The following is a 17,551-nucleotide window of genomic DNA, read 5'->3' on the forward strand; positions in this document are numbered from 1 at the left end:
CCTGGGAGTAGAGGGGGATCCTGTCTGTCCTTGGGCAGGCATGCCCCCTCCCAGGCATGAGCCAGGCACCCAGAAATCCCCAGCTTTCAGCCAGGCGGCTCATGAGGCCTGGGAACTGGCCACTGTCCAGGCTGCCAGGGCCCCAGAGAATGTGGTTCCTCCTGACCGACCTGTGGGAAGGCAGAGCCTGGAGAGCCTCGTGATGCCCAATTTCACTTTCCAATTCTAGTACATTTCCAGAATCTAAGAGTCTACGTCTATCAGATTTTTATGGCCAGTGGAGTTTGCCAGGCTGAGCCAAGTGCCACCCAGACTGCAGGGAGCCTGCAGAACTCTCTGACAGCCGCTGAAGGTAGGTGGGAAGGTAGGTGGGACGTGCAAAGTCACCTGAGTGATGTTTGCCTCATCTTGGGGCGGTAGTTCTCAGGAGCCCCGGGGGCAAAAGTGGAGAGCTCCAGAAGGGTGTTTTTCCTAAAAAGTTGAAAAAAGGGGTCCTGGCCAGAACACATCAGGGATATCCCCGTGGGTGGTGGTTTTAAGTAAATGTCACCATATCTCTATAATCAGCTTGCTAGAATTTTACTCTGGAAACTCCCTACAGGGCTTGGCTTTAGGCTCTTCCTTGCAAACTCCACCATTAAGCACTGTGAAAAGAATCCTGTTCTGGGTTCTGGCACTGTTTGTAAAATTAGTGTTTCCATTGTTTGAGCCAGGGCTGAAATCAGTGTAACAGTATTTGATTATGCTCTAAAGCATCACATGTGATAGTGAATAAAGTGACAGTGAAATCCTTTGAAAAAAAAAAAAAGTTGCAAAAGGGTCCTGGATCTGGTGCTGGACTGCCACCGACCCTTGACTGGACCAACAGACGTATCAGGAGAAGAAGTGCTTGTTGAGGGATCCCTGGGTCTTTGGGGAGTCCCCATGCAGACCCCAGGATGGGCGGGACTGGCTATAAAAGTTGTAGCAGAGCCTGTTTGTGGTGGTGCTTTTGGAAACTGGAGGCCTTGGTGGGGGCAAGGTGAGGGTTTGCGGGGAGATGGCCACTAGGGTGGCCATTGCAGGGTGGCTGGTGTCCCTTCTTACCTGGCAACTCAGGACTATGTGCCGTTTCTTCCTGTTGGCTGAATCACTCAGTCTTTCCACGGGTATGTATTGTTTACCTTGTAGATGACAAGCACTTGAACTTGCAGGCCACAAATCAGAGATGCTCTTTTCTTGTCTTCTTCTCCAGATAACAAGCTCCCGTATGGAGACCAGGACACTGGGCGTCTCTCCCTGCCTTTCTGCAAACCAAGGGTGCAAATTGGTTTGGACACCACGGTGACACTAGAAACAACCGTAGAGATTGGCCATTCTTTGAACTGGTGAGTTATTCACTTAGTCCTTTCTGTGCTCCTGTAGCCTCAAAGGACGGGGCCATCCTGCCCCAGCACCGTTCAAGGCCTGAAGCCTGCCCTGCTCAGCTGTGGCTCTTGACATGTCCACAGCTTGACCCAGCAGATCAAGGCTTTCTGCTTCCCGCCACCCTTGGTGCTCTTTCTCTCAGATTCCTGTGTCAACCTCCCCTTTTCTCTCTGCACCTCCAACCCTCCCTCCCTCCCCTATCACTGGCTGCCAGATAGCAAGCTTTCCTCTTCCCTCTTTTCCTTCCTTCAACCCATATTTTCTGCTGGCTAAGCCTGGGAACTAGATGATGATTATAGAACAGTGAATAAAACAGACCTGCTCCCTGCCCTCAGGGTGCCTTTGGTTTAGAGGCTCCTTTGGTGCCAGGCTGATCAGAGCCACAGTGGCTCCAGTGTCTTGCCTCCCTCTTATTCATAGAACTTAGGGCTGGGAGGGACTCCTTCACCAGCCCCTCTGGTACACACACACACACACACACACACACACACACACACACACACTCTCTCTCTACTTCCTCGGTCTTTCCCCCTTTCCACTATGTAGCTTTTTTTCTTAAGGAATGTGTCTTTTTAAGTTGGTGTTATTTGGAATCTTTGTTTTTATGTTTAACTCATGTAACTAAAATATTCAGTTTAGAAAAAGTATAAAATAGTGGCCAGAATAGACATCACTAGCCATCTCATCTTCTCATGTAGAGACATACCTTGTTTTAGTGTTTGGGGTATATACCTTTAATTTATCACAATTTACTTAAAGTACCTTATTCTCCTGATGTCAAGATTTGCTCTTTATCTTTGGCTTTAAGCAGTTTGGTGGTTCTGGTGGTGATGTTGTGTGTACTCCTATGTGAGAATCTTTTAGCTTCTTTGGATCTGTGTTTTGATGTTTTTCATTATTTTTGGAAAGTGTTGGCTTTTATGTTTTTAAGTATATAATATTCCATCCCATTTTCTCTTTCTTCTCTGTCTGGGAAACTAATCACATCTGTAGAATATTTTGTATTATCAAACGGCTATCAGATGTTATGTGCTGGTTTCTTCTTTCTATTATTAATTTTATTATTATTATGTCTCCTCATGTTTCTATTTCCTATTGCCCAGTCTTCAAGTTCACTGCTTCTTTCCTCTCCTGTATTGAGTCTACTGATGAGCCCAGCACAGAAATTCTTTACCTCTGATACTGTGTGATTTTATTTCTACCCATGGACTCTTTCTTAGAAATTCCATCTCTCCTTTCAAATTCTTCATCTATTTGTGCATCCTGTTTTAACTTTCAGCCGGCCAGTTTCTGTTGCTTTAAAAAGCTACCCTAAAACCTCTTTTCCTTTTGTATAACATTCAGCTCAAGGACAAAAACCATTTTGTGGCAGGATACCAGCTGACCTGCTAAACCTTTTTGTCTTTCCTCTCTCCTTTCTCAAAATAGCTCCCACATTCTTCCAAGAAGTTTCCAGTCCATTTTATGCCTGGCCTCAGGGAGAATTTTTTGGCAAGCACAGAGTTGTTTGAGAACAACCTCCCCCCACCTGCTGGTTTATCTGGAAGCCTGAAGCCCTTTGCAGGATTACCTAGCTAGTGGGGAGAGCAGTGAATGCCTTGGGGGCTGTGAGAGAATGGGATCGTTTCTTCCCACCTTGATTTTGGCAGCGCCTGAAGGAGCAGGTGACCTCACAGGGACATGGTCCACTGGGAAAGGTGGCCCCTCATCTCTGTGGATTTCAGCTCTGGCAGGAACCAGTGAGGCCCCGAGCATGAAACTAAAACAGGAACCAGGAGCTTCAGCAGAGGCAAATATTTCTGCTGTAAGTTCAGGCAAAAATTAATGAACTTCCACTGATGTGTCTCTTCTTTAGACACTCCTCCTGAAGGAAATGAGAGAAGCCCCAGAAATAACAGAGATGGATGTTTTTACCATCCAGGTAGGTGGTGATGGAGTGTCAGATTCTAGATGACTTCAAGAGACTGAGAAATAAGGTATTTCTTGGACACCAGGTTATAATGACAACAAATTCACACACACCACACCACCCATACTTCCTTTTCTAATAAAACTTTCAGAGAACCCTCATAAATCTCTTTAAGTAGATTTATATTCAATTCAGATGAGCGTGAGCCCCTCCTGGTTTCCTAAGTCTTTGTCAATACCTCCACTGAATGTTGGACAGCTAAGGTCCTTCCACTATGCCATGCTCTCCCTGGTCCTATATTTTCTGCTAAACAAGGCTGTGTGATGGGTCTCTGGGAAGGATGAGGACAGGATGGGAATTTTCTCATGACCTCCTGCATAACTCAAATTTTGTACCTAAGGAATTAAGGAGGTATCATAAGTGTGGCAGCCAGTGTAGCACCTGTTTTCAGTCAGAACCTGTTTGCTAGCCCTGCCTACCCTACACTCAGAGATGTGCGAAGGCAGGACTCACTTGTAGTGCAGACTGCTAGTGGGGCGGTGGTCTTCTTCCAGGACTGTCTACCAAGGGAAATGCCATCCAAAGCAGCTGCTTCCAGACCCATGCCCCCACAGCCCCTCTCTGGGATGTTGAGCTAATTGGAGCCCAGAGAAGGATAGGCCAACAAGAAAGTGCCCACGACTCTGACTGTTTCCTAAGGAATGAAGAACAGGTAGACTGTGATGTTGGTTATAGTGTGCACCTGCTCGTTGAGGCAGCAGGATGCCAGCCCCTACTTATCTCTTCTTGTACCCTATTCCTCAGAAGGCAGAGATTAGGGTGATGGTCGTTATGGTCTTGGTCTCTGTGTTCCTTCCTAGTCCTGCTACTTGGAACTCATGCTCATTTGATAAGGGCCTGAGCAAAAATGTTCTGTTTCTGATCCTGAGGGAGACAGGGAAGACTGACAAGGGCAGAGGGTGTCGTATCTTGAGCACAACATGCCCTTCCTGACCAGGGACTCGGCCTTAGAGGAGAGCCTGATGCTCTCCCTCCAGAGGGAGGGAAGGTGGGGGGAAGTAATCCAGACAGAGAAACATGGTGAAAGGATGGGAGAAAAGTGAGCCCAGGGTTTAACTCTCATCAGAGGCAGATGAGGAGGAGGACAGGCTGAGGGAAATAAAGGGTGGCATTCATTCAGGAGACGTACCTGCTCAGGAGAGGCCTGTGTCCCCACTTCGCAGCGAGCTAGGCTGTCCCAACTAGAGAGGTGCCTGTGCATGTGCTCTTTAGTACCTTCAAAAACAGAATGCTGAGCTCTCTTCCCATCCCGAGAAAAGTGATCTCATTGGCGCTCACAAAGCAGAGAGCAGCCTTAAAGGTTGGCTTCCCTGTTGAACCGGAGACAGAAATGTCATCAGGTTTGATTAACTGTCTGTGGCTAAGCTGCTGCACATCCAAGCCCAGCTGGGCTCTTCCCAGGAAAGAGATGCTGGAATAGGAAAGGGTTTTGTGTCTGCTCTGCTGGTGAGGACTTGCGGATTCAAAACATCAAGTAACTGTCCTGATTCACAATACTTTACAGAAACAAAATTAAGCCTCAGCTTAGTTAAGACTCAGATTTTCTCTGTCCCTCTGGCCCTGCCGAGGCCCTCTGAGCCTCCAAGGACAGTGCCAGGCCCTCACTCTCGCCACATCCCCAGCACCCCGCTGGAAATACCCAATACAGCTTTTAGCAATGAAGTTCTAGAACTTGTTAGTGAGAAAGTGAAAATAAGCTTTGTTTTACAGTTTACTAGAAATTACAGAAAACCACAAGATGGGAAATTCAGAAGGTTCAGGAGGCAGAGGGCTAAAAAGGGAGGCATCTGGCCCTCATTGTTCTCATCTAATTTATTTACTTAATTTAGCAGCAGGATGGAAACAAGCTGAGCTGTCACTTGTATGAAATCCTTGGAAGTGCCAACACGGGGTCCCCAACACTGCTGGGTTCCAGGTGACTCCGATACACCTGTGCCTCACAGTCCTGGCTCCAAGGTGGTGAGGAACATCTTTACCAGAGCAACAGACCATCTATTCCAAGTCTGGAGCTTAGCAACATGAAAAAACAAACAAAACACATAATAAGTAAATACCAATGGAGAGAGATCTTTGAAATGACTTCTGCCTCTTCAAAATGCAACAATGACAAAAATGGAGAGAGTTGAGACCACACAGACAATGGCCATGTGGCCACCTCTGTCGTGTTTGTGGCTGCCTGACTCACACCTGTGACAGCTGGAGAGCTTGTCCAGAGGCCCGTCATGAGCCTCACTTAGGGAGCCTTCCGGAGGTGTCCCTACCTGCGTGTCCCTTGGCGGTCAGCATCTCAGGCTCCTCCAGCTGTGATGTTTCTGCTCTGCTCCATCCCTGGGCCCTCTCCATCCTCACACCTGAACTCAGGGACCTGAGGATTTGGGTGGGGGCAGGGGGAGGAGTCTTCACCTCTCACAGAGTCAGAACACAGTGAGCAAGGCCGCCCCCTGCAGGCAGCCTCCGGGGTGAGAGCATGCATTCAGCCTGGCCCCCTGTTCCCCTGGTGTGGGTGCTGGGCAGGCATCTGGCCTCATGGTGAGCCAGAGGCTTCTCCTCCTTCCTGGGGTTGTGGGGGTGTGTGGGCAGACTATGGCTTGCCACCCGAAGGCACAGCTCACTTAGATGGCCTGCGGGGCTTACATGTTCCCCTGCCCTCCCTCAGACCCCCATGACTTATGCCAGGATTTCTTTTTTTTTTTTTTTTTTTTCCAGGATTTCTTTAGAGACATGCAGTCAACTTGAAATTCTCCTCCCTAGTCCCTGGCTCTCTACGCCCAAGGAAATACCTGTCTCTGTGACCACTGTCCTCCAGAAGGTGCTGTTGGGTGGAAGCCCGGTGTCCACGGATTTCTGTCTCAGCACATGGAGGCCCCTGGGAAACATAGGTTCCTCCAAGCAACTCTGCCCCAGGCCTGCTCACCCCTAACCAGGAAAATCCCCAGTTTATTTGGAAATTCTGCATCCATGCACATGGGGTATGGTGCCCTAGACTCTCTCTCATGGTTACTGAGGATTCCAAGTTCGACTCTCCCTGGACTCACGACCTCACCCCACTTCACCTTTATGCCTTCCTTTGTGCCTAGGATGACACCCGCCCCCCCCCACGAGGAGTGTGACCCCTTTACCTTCAAAGTGATAAAGGGTATTTGTTCACATGGGGATTTCGAGAAGGTAGGGTTTCAGAGAAGGATTTTTACCCAAGGGGCTGGACTGCCCTTCCCACTGCTCTCACATTCCCTCCCCTTCTTTGCTCCTGAGCTCTAGGAGCCTCGGGCCTGGCCAGAACCTTCGTCATGTCACTAGGAGGACAACTGTCTTCTCATCCCCCATCCCGGTGCTGGTCCTTCCTCCCAGATTTACCCACTCAACCGTCTCTCTACAAAAACAAGGCTCTCAGCTTTTAGAAATGGAAATGATTGAAGGTTCTTTGTCCTTCCTCAGCAGCAAGACGTCAATCAGCCTCAAGACAAAGCCAGGTCACTTGGAAGTCACCGTTTTCAGTGCTTCCGTTTGTCTCTGTCACAGCATCATTTTCATTGAATGAAGCTATAATCCGTGTTCCTGCCAAAGTCTCCGATTCCTCCAAAAGCTTTCTCTCCAGAATTCAGAAGGGAGTCCTTGAACTCCTACCATGGGGAAGGCTCTCTGCAAACCTGAGGTCCACCTGTAGGAGGCAGCACAGGGCAGGGTCCGACTGTTGCCACCACAGGACAAGCTGGGGAGCCTCCTTCCCACCCCCACCTTTTCTGAAGCTTGCCAGGCTGCCCAGTCCCAGCTGGGACTCCTGACCCATGAGACTGCTCCCAGACGCCGCAGGGGGTGCCGCCCACCCTGCCCTGGTTTGGGAGGCTGGGTCTCAGGGGTGATCTCAGAGTTCTTTTGACAATTGTGCATCTGGCTTCTCTTGATTGCCCAATTCGGTGGAAAAGACAGACATAAAAATGGGGGCACCAGAAATAGGCGCTGTAGTTTCCACAACCTGGCGCTTGGTCTAAGACCGCGAAGCCGTGACTGCCCCAGAAGTAGACCTAGAGCTTCCACTGGAGGCTCCGGGGCCTCCTCCGGGGCACCTGGTGACCAGTTGGGGATAAGTGCTCAGGAGGAATGGGTTCTCCCTGCTGAAGGTGACCTGCTGTAGGTTGTGCCCAAGGGATGACATATATGTAGGAATTTGATTTTTTTTGGACAGATTTTATTTATTTAAAGATTTTAATTTATTCATGAGAGACACACAAAGAGAGACACAGCAGAGAGAGAAGCAGGCTCCATGCAGGGGCCTGACATGGGACTCGATGCCGGGTCTCCAGGATCAGGCCCTGGGCTGAAGGTTGCGGTAAACCACTGAGCCACTGGGGCTGCCCTGGACAAATTTTATTTTTAAGGAAGCTCTACACCCACTGTGGGGCCCAGACTCACAACCCCGACATCAGGAGTCCCAGGCTCCACTCACTGAGGGCCTCACGTGCCCCACCCGGGAATTTCATAGTTTTAGTCATCCAGGAATGGAAGCGTGCTTATCACTCGAAGCTAATTTTCACATTATTTTCACATCACATTTCAGGATCCGTGGTGCCTGGAGCCCAGCTGAGCTCGCAGAAGGCTCTGCCCAGAGCTGAGCCCCTAGCCTTTCAGACCACACCTGCTAGGATTTGAGTGGAAAACCCCAGCCCTTAATCCTGTCCCAATTCCAAGGGGGAATGTCAGCGGCAGGGAGCAAGTCCCAGCCCCTGTGGGTGGGGCCGGTCTGCTGCTTTGGTCCCTTCCCCAGTGGCAGGTGCATGGGAATTGGGGGGTGGGGTGCACCCGGGGCCTTCTCTCGGCCGGGACACAGTAATATCCCCTGTTACCACCCACACGTAGGTGCACCTGTCTGTCTCCTCTTGTGTGGATGAAGGCTTTCCCTGATGGGATTCTTGGAGGCCAAAAAGCCATAAAAGCTGGTGTGCTTGCGTGAGCACTCGGAGCTCTCAGAGCACCTGCCACCAAACCCAAAGATTCCTGAGTTCAGATGAGCTGATTGTGGAACCGGTCATATTGGCCGTAGGTCACACCAACCTCAAGAAATTTCTGTGTGAGGAGGAGCCCCAGAAAACACTGCACGGTCCCTTTAGGGGATTAGATCGGGTCTCAGAAACCCAGACGGTGAGCAAAATAGATGCTTCAACTCTAAAGGCTCAAATGAGCCTCCTTTGGGCACACCTGCTGAACTTCTGCCTAAAACTATGGTCCTGGAAGCAACACCTATCTACGAGAGTGAAAAAATGTGACTACATCCTGAAACCTCGTTTTGGTAACCGTCCCGTTGAGGGACCCAAGTATGGTGCTCTGCACCCATTTGGGACCAGATTTGGGCTGACGGAAATGTGGGTGGAACTGCATTGGCGGCTAAGTGTCCAACTGAACTGCTGCCAGCCTTCAGGACGGTGACAGGCCGCTGGGAAGAACTTTCCCGAATGTAAGAAAATGTAAGGAGTGCACTTTGAAGTCGGGCTTTCAGAATGAAGCAAACAGGTTGCGATACCTATTTTACTTGGCATAAGGAAGCTTCCAAAAGGCCTCGGAATTCCAAAGTCATTTCATTGAGAGATTCCTGCAACACCCCCACGAGAAACTACAGACAGGGCTTGTTCAATCCGGCCAGCAAGTGTTGCTGTTTGTCCCACATATGACTACAAAGTACGTCTGTGATCAGAAATTGGCCAGATTGCAGAGCCTGATAGCATTAAAAGAAGTTGAAGCAGAAAGAAAGTATGTGTCCTCCCCTCAACTAAATTGGAGCCAGGTACCCGCAGGATCAGGAATGCCTCCCCAACCTTCCTGGGGCATTTACTGAAAAAGAGAATGTAGCTACAGGGTGAGCCCACCTACGAGAACATTGAAGCTGCAACGCAATTCCTGGAGCAACTGAGAGTCCCTGGCCTCCTCTTACAAATCTTTGTAGCCCTGGAATGCAGCTCTGGAGGCAAGCCTAAGTTGCATATTACATGATGCCATTTTAGCACTTGGCCGGCCAACGTCCCCTGTTTACCCCAAAGGGCTGGGAATCTGCGCTCTCGCTTGGGGCCCTGAGACGTCAATGTCATAAATGTCACAGGACAAACTTCAAGGAGGAGATTACACCATAAGTTGGAACTCCTTCTGGAACCTGGGCAACCGGGCAACCCTGAGGAGGGAGTGTGTGGTCTCTGTTTCGTCTGTCTGTGGGTCTGTACACCTGTGTTGTGGATGCCGGTATTTGCTGCCTCCACATGGAATCACCAAAGTTCATTCTCCAAGAACACACGGGAGGGACGTGAAGAAAATCCAGCACTTACCCGAATTAAGACTTGGTAGAAATCCTCAGGGTGATCATGGGAACCGACCCCACGACTTTTCAGGTTCATGTGCTCTGGGATCATCTTTGGCAAAGAAAAGGTAGTTTCCGTTTGGTTGGATGGAAACAGGCCCGTCTTCAGACTTACCCACGTTAACTATCACGCAGATGGTCAGACAGGCTCATGTTCTCTCTCAGGTGATTTGTCAGTATTGAGAACAGCCTGGAATGATGGCCGGCTTGTCTCAGGCCTCATGAAGTTGTTGTAGTGGCCTAACAGAACTACTAAGAACAAGGAAGTTCAATAGATAGAGAGAGCACAGGGCGCCAGGGTGGCTCGGCTGGTTAAGAGTCTGCCTTGGGCTCAGGTCATGGTCCCGGGGTCCTGGGATCCAGGAAGTGTCAGGCTCCCTGCTCAGGGGGGAGCCTGCTTCTCCAACTCCCTCTGCTTCTCCTGCTTATGCTCTCTGTCAAATAAATAAATAAAGTCTTAAAAAAAAAAAAAGAAATAACAAAGACACTGTTAGATGTATTTTTAATTTTTTTAAAGATTTTATTTATTCATGAGAGAGAGAGAGAGAGAGGCAGAGACATATTCAGAGGGGAAGGGTTCCCTAAAGGGAACCTGGTATGAGATTTGATCCCAGGACCCCAGGATCATGACCTGACCCAAGGCAGATGCTCAACCACTGAGCCACCCAGGCACCCCTAGATGGACTTTTTAAAACTTTCTCCAAATCTTTGGGTCTTCTGAGCTTTAATTGATTTTAAGTTAAATCAAATGATAGGCATTCATTAACTGTCCAGGTCAATACAAATAAGATGAAAGGTTAAAACATTAATTGCTAATCCTTAGCTTGCTTGATACCTGGGATTATTAGTAAACTTGTTAAAAACCCTGAAAAAAATTCACCAGAAGAAAATATGTTTCCAGAAATTATAAAATATAATCATAAATCTGCCAAGCCCCAGAATGCTAATAATATAAAAAGACTGTTCATGCTTGTGTACTCTCTATTTTCATGAAAAATTAAGGTTCCTAAGGGTGAAAAATTCTAACATATCTAATTAAAGCAACCAGAAGAAATCAAGGAAGTTTGTCCTAATGCAAGGAAATTAGGTTGTGTGTTTTCAATAACGGACAGTTATAAAGGAGGCTCATGTTCTCTCTCAGATAATTTGTCAGCAAGAACAGCCTGGAATGATGGCCGGCTTGTCTCAGGCCTCATGAAGTTGTTGTGAGTGGCCTAACAGAAAGGCATTTTTTTGTTGAGGGAAAAGAAAGGAATTTTGTCCTAAGAGAGGCTAATTATTGAAAGTGGGAAAGAGAAAAAAAAAAAAGGACAAAATGTGAATATCAAAGTTGTAGAAGGTTTATAAAAAGGAAACTTTGGAAAGAAATTTTAATGTGTGGTCAAGGCAGAAGGCTTTTAATTAAGTGAAATGAGTTTTAGATTTATTTATTTGAGAAAGAGTGGGAAGGGGCAGAGCAAGAGACCTTTAAACATTTTTTTAAAGATTTATTTATATTTTTATTTTTTAGAGGGAGAGAGCGTGAGCCTGGGGTAGGGGTGGCGGAGGATGGTTAGAGAGATAGAAGCAGACTCAGGGCCCTGAGATCAGGCCCTGAGCTGAAATCAAGAGGCAGTGGCTTAACCCACTGCACCACCCAGGGGCCCCAGAGGTAAATGGGTGCAAAACCAGAACTAGTTTGCTCTCTGTTAAAAGGACAAAGTCTTCATTGAACCAACACTTGAGCTATTGGTCTGCTCTTGGTAAGAGATTGTAAAGGTTTTTCTTTATATTTTTAAGTCATCCACCAGGAAAGCGAAGATTGTGGGTTTTCCTCAATACGTGATGCGTGAAAATGTCTTTAACTGTTTTAGTTTTTCTTTCTTTAAACAGAAAAGCTCCAATTCACCTGCTACTCCATCCGGCAGGAACATCCTCGGACTTGCCTCCCGCAGAAGCTGTCAGGCCACCACGCTTGGACACCCACCGAGCTTCTCTTTCCCCATTTACCAATTCAAGATACACGTGCCTTTAATGCCCGGGGCACCCATAGATGCAACGGGCATCTTAGGGGCGCGCAAAACTCTTTGCATAATGATGTGACCAGCTATTGCTCTTGCCTCTTCCTCTTCCCCGGATGAGCAACTTGCTATCTGTGAATGAAGAAAATTCCTGAGCACTTTCTCTGCCTGGAGTAGCACCCACCATTGTGCCAAAGAGTGGAGGCCAGGTTTGTGACACTGACACTCACGGGCCTCTTTAGCAAAAAGTGAGAGAACAGGTGCACAGGGTGGTATTCTCTCGCTACCTTGACCCAGGTGCACCTGAGGAAGCAGGTGAGTGAGGCTTGAGACTCCCCACGGAAAGGCCTTCCAGGCAGAGGGAGTAGCAAGGGTAAATGTCCTGAGGCAGACTTTGCTTGGGAGTTTGCTTGAATAGCCAAGAGGCCCAGAGAGTCTGGAGTGGCCAGGGTCGCAGCAGTAGGCAGGAGAGAACCACTGGGAGCCCGCATCTTGCAGGGCCTGCCAGCCCGCTAAGGGTTCCAGCTTGACTCTAAGTGCACTGGGGAGCCAGGGGAAGGTGTTGAACAGGGGAGTGACTGACCTGATCCGCCCATGGTGTCCCTGGACCATCTGCCTGAGGGTGTGCAGGACACAGTGTGGCAGGGAGTAGGAGGGCCAGACCGGAGGGAGGCAGGGAGACCGGACAGGAGGCTGCTTCTGTTCTTTCTTTCTTTCTTTCTTTCTTTCTTTCTTTCTTTCTTTCTTTCTTTCTTTCTTTCTTTCTTTTTTTTCCTTCAGGACTTTTTAATGTAAACATTCTTGATTAACTAATTTTCAAAATAATGTACAAATTTAGCATTCTTCTTGGAATGGAAGACTTGCTCGGAGGTTACTTCATTCTTTTTCTCTTTTTCAAAAGTGCATCTCGTAGTGCCAGCTGCTTTTCTTGGAAGGAACGCTTGTTTTTTGACCAGACGTTATGGCTATATCGCATCATCATAAAGTTCTTCTGTTTTTTCTTCTCTTTATTAGTGGAACTGGAAAATGGGTTCATTTTGGTTTTCTTCCTCACAAATTCTTTTCGGTCTGTCTTTCCAGCCACTGCTGTTGCTAGTCTTGTCTCCTTGTCAGATTTTGGCTTTCTATTGAAGGCGTTCAATGTCCCGAAGAGAAAGTAACTCACCCCTGGGCTCCTCATCACTATCTATTTCAATATATTTCCTCTTTTGGGCTTTCCCTGGGGTAGCGTCGAGTTCTTTCCTCATTTGGGCTATGCGGATTTTCTGGAAGTCTTCTTGAGTTAGAACTCGGCTCGTGCTAATGGCTGCAGCTTTGGCTTTCTGCTCCTCCATGGGCATCCTGTTGAGCTTCTTGAATATTTCTTGCTGCTCTTCATCAGAAGAATGATGCACATCAACCCACTCACCATCAGCATCTGCCTCCTCACTGAGACTGGTACATTCCCACCCATCTTCAACATTTTCAGCATTCTCTTCTTTTCCAACTTCTAGAACTTCTGCTCCTGGAATGTAATCTTTAGCATCTAATTCTCCATATTCTTACACTCTTGCTTCCATGGAGGCCTCTGTAGGCTTACCCCGGAATTTCTTCTGCAACATCTTAGGATTCAGTGTTCGGAAGAGCTGAATCAAAGTTCTAGCAGACATCATCACATTCTTATCTGTGTGTTTTATACTGAGCTAGGTCTTGGAGAAGTTCTTCAGTCATGACTAGAAGACATCGAGCTGTTATCTCTTTTATAGCATTGATTCCTACTGTCATGACCTCCCCAGAGTTCTTGTCGGTGACAAAATTGTTGGCCACACTCATGAGCACTGACTGAATGATCTCTGGGGGGTACTAAGTGATGAGATGCTTGGGCAGCAACAGAAGGATCTTTGTTACTTCTCTTTGGTGGGGCTGCAGAAATCTTTGTACAAAGGGATAGAAGTTGAAGAGAAAAAGCTCATGAATTCCCACCAATCTGGAGATGAGGTTCATGAGCATCATTTTCACCTCAAACCTCTCCGTAGAGCTCTCTAGTTGTTTTAATAATTTTCTGCAAAATCTTGGGGATCATGAATCAAATGAATAGCTGAAAAGTTAAACACCTCTGGTTTCTTCTTTTTTTGTTTCTTGAGCACTTTCATAGCCTTTTCCAACCTTTTCTTGTGTTTGGAGCTTTTCTTCCCCGTGGCATATTGCACTAGCAGGTCTCTTGCTGTTGGTCCTTCATCCTCGGATTCTGAGTCGCTGTCCTGTTTCTCCTCTTCATCTTTGCCAAAGAAAAATGTCAAAGCAGCAACTAATATCTTGGTGACCTTAGAGAAACATGCAGTTGTGATCACACTGACAATTTTGTCATCATTCCAGATGTTTCTTCTGTAGAGTTCAGTCATCACATCCAAAGATATCTTGGCTGCAGTTGCATTGCTATCTCTTAACATGGTGTACATGAAATTCTGCAACACAATATTCCCTTTATTGTTCTTGTGTTTTGCATTTATATTCTCGATATCAGTGACAATATGTGTGTATAAAGTCTTTCGCAGAAGCTTATCATGGCAATGCAGAAGTTCAAGAAGAGTTCTAGCAAACTTGATGGATTGATGAGATTCTTATTTCTCAGCAAGATCAAAGCTTTGCAAAATGTCATTCGAAGATCTGGATCCAAGACAGCATGATTGTAGGAGAGAAGATCTTTCAGCTCTTGAGGAAAGTTACTTAAATGTTCTGGGTAGCAGTGACCAATCTGGGCTCTGCCAGTTCTTTGCTAGGTTTATTTGGTTGTAATTTAAAAATCTCCACATTGGATTTGTAGTGATTATACTGCTGTAGAAACTCCTCGACGTAAGCTGGCGGATCCCGCTTGATCAGATTCTGTAACTGTGACAGGTTGCTGGGCAGCTTGTTATTGTTTCTTTTTTTTTTTTTTTTTTTTAATTTTTTTTTTTTTTATTTATTTATGATAGTCACAGAGAGAGAGAGAGAGGCAGAGACACAGGCAGAGGGAGAAGCTGGCTCCATGCACCGGGAGCCCGACGTGGGACTCGATCCCGGGTCTCCAGGATCGCGCCCTAGGCCGAAGGCAGGCGCCAAACCGCTGCGCCACCTAGGGATCCCCTTGTTATTGTTTCTGTTACACATGTTGGTTGCTGAGTGGCTCGCAAGAAGCGGTCTGAAGAAGCACCTCACCGCTAGCCCTTTTCTTTTCTTTTTTCTTTTCTTTTCTTTTCTTTTCTTTCTTTTTCTTTCTTTTTCTCTTTCTTTTCTCCATTTACTCCTCTGTGGATCTGATACATTTTTTAAAAACAGAATCTTCAAAATTTCTATTACATAAAATAAAAAAATTCTATGATTATTTGTGGGTACATTAACAGCTATGAAAGACTCCATTTCTGTGTATTTATCTTTTTACAGAATTAGGTGTTTGAATAAAGGCAGAGATCTCTCTCGTCTGTCTTCCAGAATCCAGGCAGACCCCCTGAGCACTGTGGGCATTACTGCTCTACTGTCTTCAGCAGCTGGTGCTGTTCCTGACAAGAACAGTGTTGGTTCAATGATTCTGCAGTGGATCTGCTCTTCTCTCTAGGAAGGGGTCATTCGTTATCTTCCTTATACTTGCCGAATGTACTGGAAGCTCACAATTTTGAGCGAGGCAGGGTCTTACCTCGTTTTCTCTCCTTGACACTTGCTAGACCCTTTCTACCTAAGATTTATGTCTCACTTGAGGAAAATGGGGAAACATTTTTTTGTTGACAAATCCGTCCCATTTTTTTCTGGAATGCTATAGGTCAGTGTTGCTCTGTGGGTCCACCTTCCACATCTTAGGAATTCCTCACACATTTGTTGTGTTTGTCATCTTTCTCTGCTCTGGGAGATGGAAGGCAAGACTGGCAGGAGGGGAGAGTACAGCACCCCAGCATGCGTTTTCAATAAGGAGGGAGCAGCCAACCCCAAAGGCTTCCAGGGAATTAGGAAGAGGAGGGCTGACAATGTTGGGGCCCAGTGTCCTGAACCTCTGCCCTCCGGGACCCCATGAAGCTCAGGGCAGGGCAGCTTTTGGGAAGGCAGTCAGGCCTGATGGGTTCTGATTGGCTAAAATTCCAGGTCCTAAAAAAAACGTTTTGAGGCTGATATTGCTCACTTTTAACATAAAAATTGGAAGCACCCCAATGGCAAATCCCTCAGGTTTCCTTGGGATTTGGCCTCCCTGCCACCCACCCCATGCGTACTCACCCCAGCCTAAGCTGACACTCAGAGGCCTCTCCCGGAGCCTACTCAGGTCCTCATTGACAAAGCAGTGGTGGGTTCAGCCAAGGGGAAATTCATGTCCTCTTCCTGTTCTTTGTCCCTGGGGCTCTTCACCCCCTCTGGCTGCACGAGGCCCTGTGGAGAGGAGGCTCCCTGAGAGCCGATCCCTCAGCACACGGGGCCATGCTGTTACTTATCAGACATTGACTCTAATTTTGCTTGTACATGATTTTGAGGGCTCCCTGAAAGTTTACTTGGGGCAGGAAGTATGGGTGTGGTGGGTGTGGATTTGTTGTCATTATAACCTGGTGTCCAAGAAATACCTTATTTCTCACTCTCTTGAAGTCATCTAGAATCTGACACTCCATCACCACCTACCTGGATGGTAAAAACATCCATCTCTGTTATTTCTGGGGCTTCTCTCCTCATTTCCTTCAGGAGGAGTGTCTAAAGAAGAGACACATCAGTGGAAGTTCATGGATTTTTGCCTGAATTTGCAGCAGAAATATTTGCCTCTGCTGAAGCTCCTGGTTCCTGTTTTAGTTTCATGCTTGGGGCCTCACTGGTTCCTGCCAGAGCTGAAATCCACAGAGATGAGGGGCCACCTTTCCCAGTGGACCATGTCCCTGTGAGGTCACCTGCTCCTTCAGGCGCTGCCAGAATCAAGGTTGGGAGATGCAATCCCATTCTCCCACAGCCCCCAAGGCATTCACTGCTCTCCCCACTATCTAGGTAATCCTGCAAAGGGCTTCAGGCTTCCAGATAAACCAGCAGGTGTGGGGAGATTGTTCTCAAACAACTCTGTTTGTGCTTGCCAAAAAATTCTCCCTGAGGCCAGGCATAAAATGGACTGGAAACTTCTTGGAAGAATGTGGGGGCTATTTTGAGAAAGGAGAGAAGAAAGACAAAAAGGGTTTAGCAGGTCAGCTGGTATCCTGCCACAAAATGGTTTTTGTCCTTGAGCTGAATGTTATACAAAAGGAAAAGAGGTTTTAGGGGAGCTTTAGCAACTGGCTAGCTGAATCACCTGTCTCCCACCCTCAAGTGAGAGCAGAGGGGCTGAGCAGAGCCCCTGGGCAGGGCAGGGACACCTGGCCTGGTGGGAGCTCCTGGGACCTTGGCTGAGTCCCAGGTCTGGGTCCCCCAAGGAGATGCTGGAGGTCTGTGTAGGAACTGGATGGAACCCTTGCCGTCTGCCAGCTTCATTTGTAATCTCTGGCTATCCCCCACCCTGTGAGCCTGGGGACAGTGGCTGCTGCTTCTGTGCACCTGTCCCCACCTCAGCCACCTGCACTTTCTGCAGTGACACACATAGGTCACGTAGCAGATCTTCTCATTCTTTTCTTTTTTTCCTTTTTTTAAAGATTTATTTGTAAGTAATCTCTACACCCACCATGGGGCTCAAACTCACCACCCTGAGATCTAGAGTTGCATGTTCTACCCCTGAGCCAGCCAGGCACCCCTGGTCTTCTTCTTTTAAGAACTTCCCACCCATTCTGCTAATCATAAATATGTCCCATCATAAGACCCTTTCCCCAGACATCCCTAGGATCACAGGCTGCCTCGGGGACCGTTTCCACCTTCTGCCCCCAGGCCCAA

At 47.5% G+C, this 17,551-nt stretch overlaps 1 protein-coding gene, 1 long non-coding RNA gene and 1 pseudogene across 6 annotated transcripts in view; 1 reads left to right on the plus strand and 2 right to left on the minus strand.

Annotated features, from left to right (window-relative positions):
- LOC144311482 (uncharacterized) overlaps window positions 1-4,786 on the minus strand; it is a 34,114-nt gene extending 29,328 nt beyond the window's left edge. The window contains exon 1 of the long non-coding RNA XR_013377085.1: window positions 4,506-4,786. This is a non-coding gene — a long non-coding RNA (uncharacterized LOC144311482). The remainder of the gene's footprint in view (window positions 1-4,505) is intronic.
- The window catches only part of LOC144311481 (uncharacterized), a 36,420-nt gene extending 30,365 nt beyond the window's left edge, over window positions 1-6,055 (plus strand). For 3 of the 5 annotated variants that reach the window (XR_013377083.1, XR_013377082.1, XR_013377080.1), the window contains 4 exons: window positions 230-352; window positions 1,235-1,367; window positions 3,263-3,328; window positions 5,206-6,055. The gene's annotated coding sequence lies outside the window, so the exon portion shown is untranslated. The remainder of the gene's footprint in view (window positions 1-229; window positions 353-1,234; window positions 1,368-3,262; window positions 3,329-5,205) is intronic. The other 2 variants (XR_013377081.1, XR_013377084.1) reach the window with 2 other exon arrangements.
- Window positions 6,056-12,495: 6,440 nt separating this feature from the next.
- Window positions 12,496-14,617, minus strand: LOC144311483 (protein SDA1 homolog pseudogene; annotated as a pseudogene).
- Window positions 14,618-17,551: the final 2,934 nt, after the last annotated feature.

Source organism: Canis aureus, chromosome 3 (assembly GCF_053574225.1).
Source record: "Canis aureus isolate CA01 chromosome 3, VMU_Caureus_v.1.0, whole genome shotgun sequence".
Taxonomy (NCBI): Eukaryota; Metazoa; Chordata; class Mammalia; order Carnivora; family Canidae; genus Canis; species Canis aureus.